Below are 13741 nucleotides of genomic sequence, written 5' to 3'. Positions count from 1 at the left end.
TTAGAGCAGCATTTAGTATGCCAGGGAGCGAACAGTCCAAGATAACTTTAGAGCACCTTTGCATTTCCAATGACACAGGGCATCCCACAACAGGTCGCATCTGCTGCTAACTGCAGCAGCCAAGCTCCTCTTTGTTACTCATGCACAGAGCTTCAAATCTTAAGGGATGTCTTGAACTGCACCACCTGCCAATAGCTCCAACGGATTAATAAAATCTTTGGTGGGACCCAAGGCTTCTGGCCATATGCCAGACATTATTACGATATCTTTACAGCACCGGCTGTTTTCTTTTAGCTGAAGATGTACTCCATGATTTGATATTCATGCTTAAAAATTACTTTCCACTTCCATTTTGCTAGTAAGTCCCAATTGCACAAATATTCACAGAAAGTGATTGTAAGAGTTTTGAACACCACACAATGCCGCTTCATCTCGAAACACAAATACATTTTTGCAGGACCAACTACATTTGCATCCGTTTTTCCTTACAACAGTCTTTACTTAGGACTAAGAGCCCAAAGATGTTTCACGTCTCTAAAAGGAAATCTGTGTTCTAAAATAGGCTATGATCCCACACAGGAACATGGCCAGCGAAACAGAGCCATTAAAGGGACAACTCCAACCCAGTGTGAACACCAGATCGGTGTGACAGACCAATTGTCAACACAATCAGCCAAATCCTCAAGAGATGCATCATGGAATTTCCTCTCTCTTCTCTCCAAGTTAGCAAAGGGAAGAGTTGTATCAAACATGGTATATTTTTTCTCTTGTATCAGTAAAGATTTAGAAACAGACCATGCTCATAGGTACTTCCATGAATGCTTGGTGAAGAGATTTATATGTGTTTAGTTCAGAAGATGAACTATTTGTGTTTTAAAAAGCAGGTGTGTGCAGTAATAATAGAGGAGACTGCAACCCTGAATTGCACAGACCTTGGAAAGACACAGATCTGGTTAGCTTCAGAAAGCAGTCACAAATCCAAACCTATTGAAATGCACAGCCTTTGCTGAGATTGCCAACAAAGGTACAAATAAGACATTATTCTGATGGGGTCACAGGCCCACCCCACATTAGTATGAGATTACAAGTGTTATGCTACACAGGTCCACAAACAACCCAGTAGTAAGGATTTCCAAACGCCTCAAGCTGTGCAAATATATCACTCACAGATCAGAGGCTCTGATTCCTCAATGTGATTCTCACATTTGCCTCTATTTAACGTTACATTTTGTACACAAAACCTTCCAACCAAATTAGTAAAAAATATAAGTGTATATATATAAATACATTATTCAACACAGTGAAGCACAAATTAATGAAAAGTTGAATTAAACTGAGTTGATGATATAAGACCCATTTAAATTGTCATGTATTTTTCAGCTTCACTATATTTTTGTTCTTTCCCATTAGCAGGAATATTCACTAATGCTAACTCATTATTAATTAGTATTTTCATGATCAAAAGATCTCTTTAAATAATTTCTGCAACTTAGTTTGCCAAAATAGGAAGGCTTCTGATCATAATTTTCTATTAAGCTGTTTTTGAATCAGACAAATTAAACCTATGAGAAGAAGAGGGTCACTTAAGTCTTATTATCTTCCATTTACTCATATCAATAAATCATTTTCTTAAAATAGTTCTACTTCTTAGCTGAAGTAATTGTTTATATTACCAGAAGCTGGCCACAATTTTTTAATATGGACTGTAACTGTCTGACATTTTGCACAGTAAGTAGGTAACGAAATGGTGATTTTACCCATAACAGAAAGAATGGGTAACTCTGTCACTTACGTGTAAAGTTTTAGACAGCTAAGTAATACAGATTTAAATTAAAAATGACAGATGCACTGGCTTGGAATATAATGGGCACTGAAGTGAACCTTTATTCTTTTTAGCAGCTTATGGTTAACTCTTAAATGGACCACATTTATACTCACTTTTGAGCACTACAGCTATTCAGCTAAATGATCAGATGGCTATTGTGTTGATGACAGTAGTGTGCTTCAGGACATGAAGATTTTTTGACCTACTCTAGAAACTGAACTGAACTCATGCTAGTCATAGGTCACACTAGAGAAAAAAAATATTCCGGATGTTTCCCATCTAAGATTTTCAATACTGAAATCTGCACACTGTATAAAGTCAAGTTAATTTAGCTTTCTTTGATTAACACTTTATAAAACATTCACACACTTCCCATCTGATCATTCCAACAGAGTATACCAGAACGCACACTAAAGTCCCTGAAACTAGGTGTGCTTTTTCTGTCTCCTGCAGGTGAAAAATTAAGTTCCAAGATGAGTAACAAAGTTCACTATGGGACCTATATTTATGGCCAACCCTTGGTTCACCAAGGTTTATCATATGAGAAACATAAGTTGGATTTTGTTAACTACCTTTAACACAATTATAATACCAATGATAATGCTGTCTTTAATGCAAGTTCATCACCTAAGGCAAGCTTTCATACCAAATTCAGAAGAAAGAAAAGATGCCACTTTTTATTTTGCTATACTGAGGCATTAGGAATTCAGGATTTAAAAAAAAAAAAAAAAAAAAAAAAAACAAAGCTAAAGTACAGTTAATACCATTTCTCAACAGATAACTGTGAAAACAAAGATACTTGAATGAGTTCAGATTTGTCTATGAATTGTTCTTCTATTTGGATGCCATATAACACTTCCAAAGCATACAAAGCCCTTGTAGAGTTGAATCAATAGCTAGTTCTTCAATATGATGAATTAAAAGAAATAAAAATAAAAAAACTTCCTTGTGGCAGAAAAAAAAAGAACAAATGTTTATCTTACTCGATCAGATCCTGGTCTCAATTCCATCAGTGTAATCGAGATCAAATTCCAGCTCATTATAAAAACCACAGAGGTATAAATATAATTTGTTAATCGCAAACCCGTCATCTCTAACTCAAGTTTGAAAGTGCTCTTGAATGGTGTTACCATGCTTACAGAACTGTAGAGTGCACACTACATTTAGACTGCAATATTGGCATTGTAGGGATCCATCAACTTGAGAATGCATTTCCTGTGATGTAGCATTCTGTACATCTGTGACTTTACTTGCATTTGTTCCAAAATGAATTTCATGCTTAACTTGTTTTTCTTAATTAAACTTCCTTTAGCAGTTTCTAATATGTGCATTATTAAAACTCATTAGTCCCATTCATGCCTGCCTGTCATTTTTGGCTTCACATTCATGTATTGAAGTGCTCTGTTGCTCTATATAGGAAGCAAATTAAATAATAAATATGAGAACTTGAACGTTTTATGAGTGTCAGTATGAGAAAGTGGCTGCAAGGCCCATAAGGTTTCACACAAAAAAAGCATTACAGCTAAAGCTAACATGCTGACACATCTCTGATCTATAAAGTCTGCAGTAATGGTAGCAGTAAAGTGTTGTGCTATAGACGGGGAATTTTTCTCTCACACGAAATAGAAATAGGATATAGCACAGACTATATTTACTGTTGTAAAAAAATTTCAAATAAAATTTCCCAAAAGCTTAGAATATAACACCATTAAATGTCTGCAAAGATTTACTCTTTCCATCTGACTTCATGTGTAGCTCCCATTATTCAACTCCTTGTCCTGGTTTCATTTTCTACTACCATCTGTGAGAAAGACGCTTCTTTAAGTTATAGGACCTAGTCTCAGGTCTCCTGTGGTCACGTCCTGGTCTTGTTGACCATGACTCCAGTGACAGAAGTGCTTCCTAACCCAGCAGCGAGGCTGCATGGTGACTATTTCAGGGCTTGAGTTACTGGTCTGAAGAAAGAAAAGCTCCACCCCACGGTGCCTGTTTTACACAGGTCCGAAGATGCCAAAACATTCACCGTATTTATACAGTAGGGTTTCTCTGAAAGAAATAGTCAATCCCTCCACATAAATATTTCTAACGCCATGTATCTATACAAAGCTACTGCTTTTATATAGATACTACATTTTTTTTTGAAACTGGTTGATAGGGTTGGGAAGGGGAGAGTCAAAGAATGATTTGAAGTTCAGGTATCGAAGCAGAAAGCTTCAGAGGAGATGGAATTAAAGTACAAAATACACCATAACTGTATTCCCCTCATTAAATTCCCAGAACCAGTTCAACAAGTGGAATAATGGAATCTCTGGGCAGGATGTGATTGAGTAGCTGCAAACGATATATTTTTACATTGCCATTTAAGTTCTCTGCTTGGTAAAGGGATATGAGTCACTTGAAATATAATATTTTAAACAGTCCTTGATCATTTTTATGCTTTTACAAGCACGTGTTACTAATTTCAAAGTATTAGATTCTCCTTTATAATGGTGCAGAAGACCTAACCAAGCATCAATGGAAAGTAACAGACTACCCAAAGGCAGCACTAAAACTGATTATGCAGAAAATGTTACAAGAACTAAACAGAAGAATTCCACAAACGGGGGTAAGGGAGCTCCAATTGCTTTTCTTTTAATGGCCTCATCTTTCATTTGCCCATAGCAGTGGAAAAAAAACATTTTACACCGAGGTATGCAGGCCAGGACTTTACACGGACTGATTACCAAAAGGATATTTACAGCAAGTGCCGTGTCCTGTGGTTTCACACAGATGGTGTCCCTTTACACCACCAGCTTTTTTTTCTTTTTGTCTGAAGAGTGGCATGTTAGAGTAGGTGTGCAGGAAACCTTCAACATTGTACTAAGTAGCCAACTAGTCACTTTTTATCCTTGGATAATACACGGCACATCATTAACTGGTGATTCATAATTATGAAAACAAAGTCTGTTGGAAAACGTGGGGTCTTCAGAGGCAGGTGGAAACATGCAGCTGAGTCACCAAGAAGTCAACATGATTTCTCCTTGTAGTCCTGTAATTCAATAGTCATTCTGGGGAATGTAACGTCATTTGTCATTAAAACTACAGGATGTGTTTCAATATGCAATACTTGATGAAGTTTTCACATCAGCTTCTTTTTCTTTGGTATCCCCTATGTCCGCTCCCAGTTCCACATAAACTCTTCTGCAACAAGCAGAGGCATCCCCCTCTGAATGCATCCAGTCTTTCCTAAGGCAGAGCTCAGAAACAGGACTACTGTAATGGAAATATGTTTTTATAACAGCATTTATTCATCAGTCAGGATCTATTTTTTGTCATTACCTATTATACTTACCAAGGATGGGTAGCTGGGACTAACCAGAAATTACGTTGTTTACTGGATCAGATTGAATACTGCCCATCTTTTATTAAGAGAAATACCCAAAGGTTTCTCCTGAATCTCTGGCAAAATATTTTCTTTTCACTATTTGCTTTCAAAGAACGTCTGTCTCTTTTTGCCCTTCTTTTACACTATTTAATTTTTAAACAGTTTCTTTTTCATGTGATTAAAAAAACATAATAAATATGACAACAAACAAATAATTCAAAGCTAGCCAAGGATCTGTAATACAGCTCCACGTCTCTATTAGAAAGGAATGTGTATTTGCTTTTAATAAAGAAAGGCATGCCAATCCATTACAAACTGAGACCATATCTAAGCCTCTGCTTTCTTCTCTTTTCCCCAGACTCCATTTGAACAATTAGAGTGGTTTGTGCTTGTGTGTATGCCAGTGGATATTAAATATGCAAACTGATAAAAAAATAAAACTACCACCATTACCATGTTCAAATCCTCCGTTCATTTGCAAATCAATTTATCTGCCTACAGCTCTGTCCCAGTCTTTAAATAACCCTCCTCAGCAGACTGCTCCACCTCCAGCCAAATAATCCAGAGGAAACCCACTTTGTTAAGGATGTTTAAGTATCAACAGCTAGGATATTATCTTCTTACCCTACCATAGAAAAGGGGTATGATAACCAAAGCAGTAGCAGGATGACAGCCCTCCTGCTCACTTCTACAAAACTCCCTGCCTTAAACAGCCTGAACATCCTCTGATGGCTTCATTGCTACTTCAGTTAATCACAACACAGAGGTGTTCAGCCAAATCCCGCTTCCCAGTACACTTAGTATGATTATCCCGAGCCTCATTTTTCTTCCTGCAGTCTGCATATGATTCACATGAAGGATACAGAATAAATGAGATTTTTCATATGTACCTAAGGACACCCTAATCATTTACTGCAAAGCTGCTTTTGCTACACTGCTGCAGTCTGTAGCTGTAGTCAAAGAAAACTGGTGTCATTTATCAAAAGTAACTAAGAAGTAGCCTTCTTTAACCCTGCCTCATGCACAAGGGGAGGGAAATAAATAAATAAAGGAAGGAAGGAAGGAAGGATGGGAAAAAAAAAAAAAAACACCCAAACAGTATTTCCAAACATGGCTACTTAGCATTTGGCTCCCCATCTGCAAATCCAATTTCAAAGATGCAAAAGTGGGCTGCGTCTTACAGCTGTTGAACCCACACAAGTCTCAGTGCAGTCAATGGGAATCAGTATCTCTGAAAAACAGGGCCCTAAGTAATGGGCTCTATTTTAAAATGTTCTTTTATATCATACAAAGGTCTTTCATTTGTCTGTGCCTGTAATATAGAGCGTGCAATTTCATAAGTATCCTTTACTTCAATTAAGCCAGCCCAGAGAAAAAGTAAAGAAGTTCCCAAAGCTCAGAGTGTTGCTCTTTCAGCAGTGATAATCTGTAGATGCATTGGAAATGCTCCTACCGTAAAAACAAGCAAACTGGAAAAATAACCAAGGAATTCAGGGAGCCTGAAAAAGTTATTTTGAGCGTTATCGCAAATACATGTTTTCAGATATGAACTATCTCTGTGAATTTACCAGTACAGCCTGGTCCTGCTAAGGTCTAAGGTTCTGGACAAATACAAATATTGCCACAGTGGAAGCCAGTAGTAGACAAAATATTTCCTAAAACAATTTCTTACACTTCTGCTGGGAAATAATAATAAAATGCTTCATTTCAAATTCATATAACATCTAAATGTGCTAAAAACATTCTCTTTGATATTTATAGCATCTATAAGATATATTTCCATTTTTTCCTAGTGGATTTTAATGCCATAGTAGTTAAAGCTAAACCAAGCTGGCCTTCCAGAAAGCAAAAGCAGTGTCAAACTAAAATGATATTCCTTAAAAAGGTCGGCAAATTTGCGGAAGAAAATGGCTTGTCCAGGCTGTGGCACCTGCAGCAGCAGGAACGCAACGCTGAGACGAGGCTCTGTTTTGGTTTATTTCAACAATTATTTTAATGCGATTGATCTGGAACCGCACGCATCCTTAGGATGCTCCGAGATAGCATCCTTTCTGCTGATTCCAAGGTAACTTTCTGGCTTTAATTATAAGTCAATTAATATTAAGTAATTTGACTGATTAATTTTAATTAAGCCTGCTGAAAATTGATTTTCCTTCAGCCAGGGGAGACGAGGCCAGCGCGGCGGCGGGGAAGGGGCGGGGGGCTCCAGCGCTCAGCCCCCGAGCGAGGGGACGGCGGCGGCGGGCAGGGCCCCCCCGGAGCCCCGGGCTCGCCCCTCGCAGGAAAAGTTCGGGGGGGGGGGGGGTGGTTGCTGTGGGGCACGGGCGGCTGCAAATCGCCCTGCCAGCATCTCTTCCACCCCCCAAAAATCAAAAATTAGAAATAAAATTTTAAAAGGGGGGGGAAAAAAAAAAACAAGGCACCGGACATGCACACACACCCGCACTGCCGAGCGCCCCCGGGCTCAGCACCGCAGCCTTGCTCGGGGGCTCCGCACCCCCCCCAGCCCCATCCCGGCCCCATCCCAGCCCTATCCCGGCCCCATCCCGGCTCGGGCTCGCCCCGCAGCCGGCAGCATCAAAGTATTTACCAGTTCACGGCCGCTTTCTGCAATCGCAGCTGAAAACTGTAATTCAGCTTCGCCTCCCCCGGCTCTCTGCGAGCCGCCGGGTGCCGGAGGTTTCCCAATCGTGCCCCGGCCACTTCGCAACGAGCTGGATTTTTAGGTATTTTTCTCCCCTTTCCTCGGCTCGGGGCTGGAAATCCCCATCCGGAATGGAGCCTCATCCGTGCCGAGCCACCTCCATTTAAATCCGACCATCAGGCGAAGCAAGAGAAACGCTCAAACGCTACTTCTCCCCGGCTGCAAGCAGGCAGATAATCCGACTAATCCAACAGCTCGCCCCCGGTCCGAAATTGCCCTCCAGGCGAAGCCCATCCGCTTGCTGGCCGCCGGCTGGGCTCCGAGCCGCGCCGGTGCCCCGAGGGTGGTGGGTGAGTGTGAGTGTGAGCGTGAGTGTGAGTGCGGTGGGAACGGGGTGTGAGTGTGCGTGCGGAGGGGAGGGGGTGCTGGTGATGGGGAAAGGGGGGGCAAGCTTTTGGGTTAATCTTTTTTGGCTCCTGGATGGATGCGCGGCTCGCCGAAACCGCCGAGAAATCTGCTCTTTTTTTTTTTTTTTTCCTTTTTTTTTTTTTTTTTTTTTTTTTTCTTCTCCCCCTATTCCACGTTTCCACTCCGAATTGCTGCTGGATGAAAAATGGTACAAAGATACCCCCAGCGGCGGCGCGGCGAACAGCGCGGGCAGCCCCGGCCCCCGCGCTCCGCACCGCTCCGCACCGCCCCGGCTCCCCCCGGGGTCGGAGCGGCCGGAGCGTAGCAGCCTGAGCTCGGGAGGGGGGGAGCCCGATGCGGGGGTCTCCCCGCAGCCTCACGCTGCTGCTGGCAGGGGGCCGCAGCCGTGCTCTCCCCCCCCCCTCCCCAAAAATCCCGGGCGCTGCGCCCCCGCGGTGCAGCGCGCAGCGAGTTGCGCCCCGCGCAGCGCCGGGGGCAGGCGGCCGGCAGCAGCGGTTGCTCCCTCTCCGGCTGTCGCCACACACAAACCACGCGAGTTTTGGGCTTTTGCACGCTGTTTCTCGATTTTGGGTATTTTTGAAGCGTTTCTCGACGCTTAATTTTTATTTTTGAATTGAGGGAAGCAGCCCCGATCCTGGCCTGCGCGTCTTCTAGGATCACGGCACGGAGGGAAAGTTGGCAAGGCAGAGTATGTGGGAGAAAGGAGGGCCAGATCAGAAGGGAAAAGCAAATAGTCCTTTGAATTCTGAAAGGTCTATTCATTTTTTAAGAACAGACACAACCACACACTAAAAGATTATAAGCATCCTGTGTTAAGCCTCTTGGAGAGAGCTCATTAGCATCTCCTGTTATTTGCAGAGAGACTCCCCTTCACGTTGTGCTAAAAACCTGTATTTTGTTGTGTTGACATCCACCTCGCTTTAAAATATTGACGCTAATCAAGCACAGCACACCCACTCCTGTATCCAAGCCCCAGGCGAGGCCTGAGGGTGCCCAAAGACTTGCTGGGTTTTCACACCCCTCACCTGAGAGCACGTCCCAGAGGGGCACAGGCCAGTCCCAGCCACACCAAGCTATTTACGTCTCCGGGTCCCACTGAGGATCTATATCTAAATGTCCATGGCAGGAATGACAGCACACGGCAGCAGTTCATCCTGTGACATTTCTGTGTACTGGAATAATTCTGTCCTGGGCACATTTTTCACCTGGTAAGTATCAATAATTGTAATAGTCCATGATTAATTGTCAAAGTCCAGCATCCTTCGGTGCTCTGAAATTTAACTCTCTGACTGCAGCTGAAAGTAAATGGCTCTCAGATAAAGGGGGGGAAAGGCATAGTCTTTGCTGACAGAGCAATCCTATGCACATTGTTATGCTATTCTCAAGGGAACACTAGGGGAAAAAAAGGTTTCAAAACCAGAAAGAAAATGTGCATATGAATATCAGCCACTTGCCACCAGCTACAGACGGTGGCTACAACCTGAAACTATCACCAACTAGGGCAATACCAGGTGAGCTATTCTGCCATTCTTCATCTGCATAAGAGCCTGGAGAAAATTTATCTTCAGGTGGTGGGTTTTTTTTCACCGAAATGTAAGAAATAATGAGGATATAAACTACATACACCCTTGTTTTCATTTGATGAGCCAGTGGAATCAAGCTGTCCAGTTTTCCTCTCACTTCTTCAGGGCGGACCTATGAAGCCTCTTCAGGTTCCCCGAGCCATCGTCAGACTGTTCTAAGAATCATGTAAGGTTATTGTCCCCTACTAATTATGTGGGAAACTCTACCCTTTTGTCCCTCTACCATAGATTTTTGGGGGGACATAACTCCCATCCAATTGACTACAATCCCACCTTTGGCAGTCAAGCCTCCCAGTGACCCTAAACCATCTTAACTCATGCAGAAATGACACCAAGTTGTTGCTCAGCAGGTTAAGGTTTCCTCCAATTCCCTCTCACAGCAGTTTGTGTGTGATACCAGTTCACACATGGCGTTACTTTTGCTCTGTCCTATCCCCAGTGGTAGGATCAATATAACTAACTTCCCACCACCTTTCACTCTACTCTGCTCCTCCCGTTGAGTGCTTCTCCTCACTTCTTCCCTCCAAGGACCTCAGCAGCAGAGCAGATCACCTCCCATCCCAAATATTGCTGGGAAAAGGGGAAAACCGAATCGTGGGGGCAAGATTTGGTTTCAGGTCTAAGAAGGGGCATAGGGCTGGACCAAGAATCCATGGAAAATGCACAGACCAGTGTCCTATAATACTCTAAAATTTAACTCTTTGCTACAACAACTCTCTGCTCCTTTCTCTCAGTTTTGAGAACCTGAAGTTCTTCATACAACCCTCATCAAAAACACCTAACTTCAAAAAAGAGCAAAACATAACAATGAAACACTAAAAAGAAAAAAGAAGCTACCAACGAGCAAAACCAAGCTAAAATATGTATCTGAGGTATATAAAGTACTCATCTGAAGTATTACTCGTAAGATTTTTTCTTTTCTTTGACAGAATTTCATGAGCTATTGAAACATACAACTTAGGATAGTATTATCTTTTTCTTTTAAATATAGATTTGTTCAGGATATATTTCCCAGGAAAAAAAAAAAAAAACTAACATTATTAATAGGTAGAAAAGGTAGGATTGTTTACATATAGAACATTCTAATTATTCATTAATTTGCTTGTCTCAGGATGGCTCATTAAATTGTTTCTTGCAAGTAACTTCATTAAATATCTTCTTTGATTTCCTGAAACTTACTTAAGATTACTCACCTGTCCGTTTACATTCTCTAGATTGCCCCCAGTCGCCAAACCTTTAATGAAATTATAATGCCTGTCTATAAGCTGCTTTAGTCAGCCACAGCTGCTTAGTTATTGCTATTCATTTGGTTTAACCTTGCCAAGAACAGAGTCCCTTAAAGACTCAGTCCCTCCTCACGGTGCAGCCATTTGAGACTCTTCACAAAGATACAGGGGACTGACAGTCCCTCTGTCACTTCAAGCACTCGTCCTTACTTGTTTTATTTAATGTTGTTCTTTAATAAAAACAACCACATTTAAAAATTGTGATACTTTCCTTGTATCCAAAAAACTCAGTCACTTAGGAACGGCCAGGCTTTCATGTACCAAGAGTTGGGAAAACAAGATGCACATAGCCTAAGTGTTTCAACTTCAAATCCCTTCACTCACCTCCAAAAAAGTCCCCGAGCCTGTTGTCACATCCCATCTGTCCTTACCGCTGCCGCCGTGCCTGACTTCAGCGGTCAGGGTCAGCGGTTCCCTTCCTCCCGGCCCGTGATGGGAATCGTACATTGTGTCATCTGGTGGGATTTGTATTCGGACATCATACAGGTTGTCCTCCGTGACATTCGCTTTTTATCATTAGCACCTTGTACTGGAATATTTAATTGGTTATGTTGTATCCCTGCACTGTAGATTTATTTTGCATCTACATTTAATTAACAGCCATGACCAAGAGTCTGATAGATGGCAAAGCATTCTGTGAAGTCGAATCCTCCTGGATTAAAAGCTTGGCTGGAAGGTGTCAGATGCCCATTCAGCCTCAACATCTCACCGTCAATTTCCTTCGGAGCAGTGAGCTCCTACAACACATCTCCCAAGGGCAGGGGAAGGGGAGGGACGTGGGACACAGGGGCCACACAAGACCTCTTCCTGCAGACTGACCTCTGAACGCCGCACTGCCTCGACCAGATGCTCGGACAGCATGGTCCACCCACGGATGCTCTGACATTCAGAAGCTCAGGTTCTTTCAGGTGCTGGTGAAGGACTGATGCTGATACAGAAAGCCACTGCCAGTGCTCTTACTGGAACTTCATCAGTAGATTACAACATGTTACACTGGTGCACTTGCCAGGGAATTCTGAATTAATTATAAAATCCATTTCCTTGTTTATATGGCTGTGAATACTTTTAGCCCAGAAGAGTTTTATGGCTCCATCCCTTTCCAAAATTTCAGCTATTCTTTGAAGACAGCAGTGACCAAATATAGAAAAACATGGGGCTAGACTATTTTTTTTAATTACAAAACGCATTTATGAAAAGAGTTTTCTGTTTACACTATGTGAAAGCCAATCTATTGCTGTTTTTTTAATTAAATTAGCTTAAAGCTATAGTTGAAAAGGGTGCTGTGACAGTACGCTACTTCTGACACACTGAATTTTAAAGCATATGGGAATGTTCTCCAAAGAAGGTGGTGCGCTATGTCAGTTTACAGGTGGCTTGTGCTCTTTTTGACCCAGTAAGAAAAGGACAGAGAACTACGAGCCAGCTTCATCTCTGGTGTAATTAAATGGAAGTTAGAGGAACCTTATCAGAGAATCGTGATTGTTTCCTGATACCTGACCTGAGCAGAAAAATAAAAATGTAGGCTGGATTGTTAGCATTTGCAAGTAAAAATAGTAAATTGTTTTTCTGCATGCATTTAATGAAGAACATCTTTTAGTTTTCCACCAGCCGGTTTCCATAAACAGGGAAAGCTTCAAGATTTTTGAATTAAGATGCTGAAACCTTGACACTCTCTCAGCACTGATAAAGCATTTTAGGTCCTTATTTAAATCAGTCAGTAATAAGATGATTGTGAAATATATCATTATTTTACTTCCAGTTTCTCTTGACTTGATTGGAGTCTGTTTGCCTCCAGTTACGATTGCACTGATAACTCAGTGACCGATATAATTAGCCTGGCTGTCATTATGGCTCCTGGCCAAGAGAGCCCGACATTGCGAAGATATTTCTTAAAATTTCCTTTCAGATGCACCAGATAACACCATGCATTAATTAAAACCCATGCAGTCCCAGTTAATTCCTCACAACTGAAAAGAGACGCAGTTCAAAAACACTCCTAAAGAGCTGTAAACCACTGTCAACCAACTGAATGCGAGCCGCAGTCAGAAGAAGGCGGCGAGGCCTTGGGTTTGGGTGCAGGGCTGGGGACCAGGAGCTTTATCAGTGACCATGTGGAGACCTTGAGCCAAGCTATTTTACCTTTCCCACTTCGTCTCCGTTTAAACCATTCTGAAATTTCAGTCACCAGGGCAGAGCTATGCGAGTCGCCCCCTCACACATAGGAGAAGGAGGAGGAAGGAGGCTCGGAGGCAGGGAGGAGCGGGAGGGCCGCGGGCTGCTCTGGCAAGGAGCTGCCTGTGTAGGGCAGCCAGGCCCGGGTGCTGCCGTCCCTGCCAGCCCCAGCTGCTTGGCACCGACAGGCGCAGTCGTCGCAGGTGCAGCGGCGGCTCCGTGCTGCAGCGGCACTCACAGGGCCTCTGAGAGAGGCCAGGCACCAGAGAGAGCCGTGGGGCCTGCTGCTTCTGCCGAGCAGTCGACGCCACAGGTTTATGAAACGCTGCTATAATAAGTGTTAGGAAATAATGAGCCAAGAGAAAAATACTCTGAAAAAGAAAGCTCCCTATATTCCGCAGGCATTAATCAGCTTCAGTAGTGATGAGGAAGCCAGGA

At 42.5% G+C, this 13741-nt stretch overlaps 1 protein-coding gene across 8 annotated transcripts in view; it reads right to left on the bottom strand.

Moving 5' to 3' along the window:
* Positions 1 to 13741, bottom strand: part of NLGN1 (neuroligin 1) — a 422927-nt gene that overhangs the window by 296625 nt on the left and 112561 nt on the right. For 3 of the 8 annotated variants that reach the window (XM_038183683.2, XM_038183688.2, XM_013097484.5), the window contains exon 1: positions 7780 to 8343. The exons of 2 other annotated variants lie outside the window; for them this stretch is intronic. The gene's annotated coding sequence lies outside the window, so the exon portion shown is untranslated. Of the gene's footprint in view, positions 1 to 7779; positions 8345 to 13741 lie in introns of those variants that run through there. 3 more of the 8 variants (XM_038183686.2, XM_013097485.5, XM_038183687.2) reach the window with 2 other exon arrangements.

Source organism: Anas platyrhynchos, chromosome 9 (assembly GCF_047663525.1).
Source record: "Anas platyrhynchos isolate ZD024472 breed Pekin duck chromosome 9, IASCAAS_PekinDuck_T2T, whole genome shotgun sequence".
NCBI lineage: Eukaryota > Metazoa > Chordata > Aves > Anseriformes > Anatidae > Anas > Anas platyrhynchos.
This window is presented reverse-complemented; position numbering and strand designations above follow the sequence as displayed.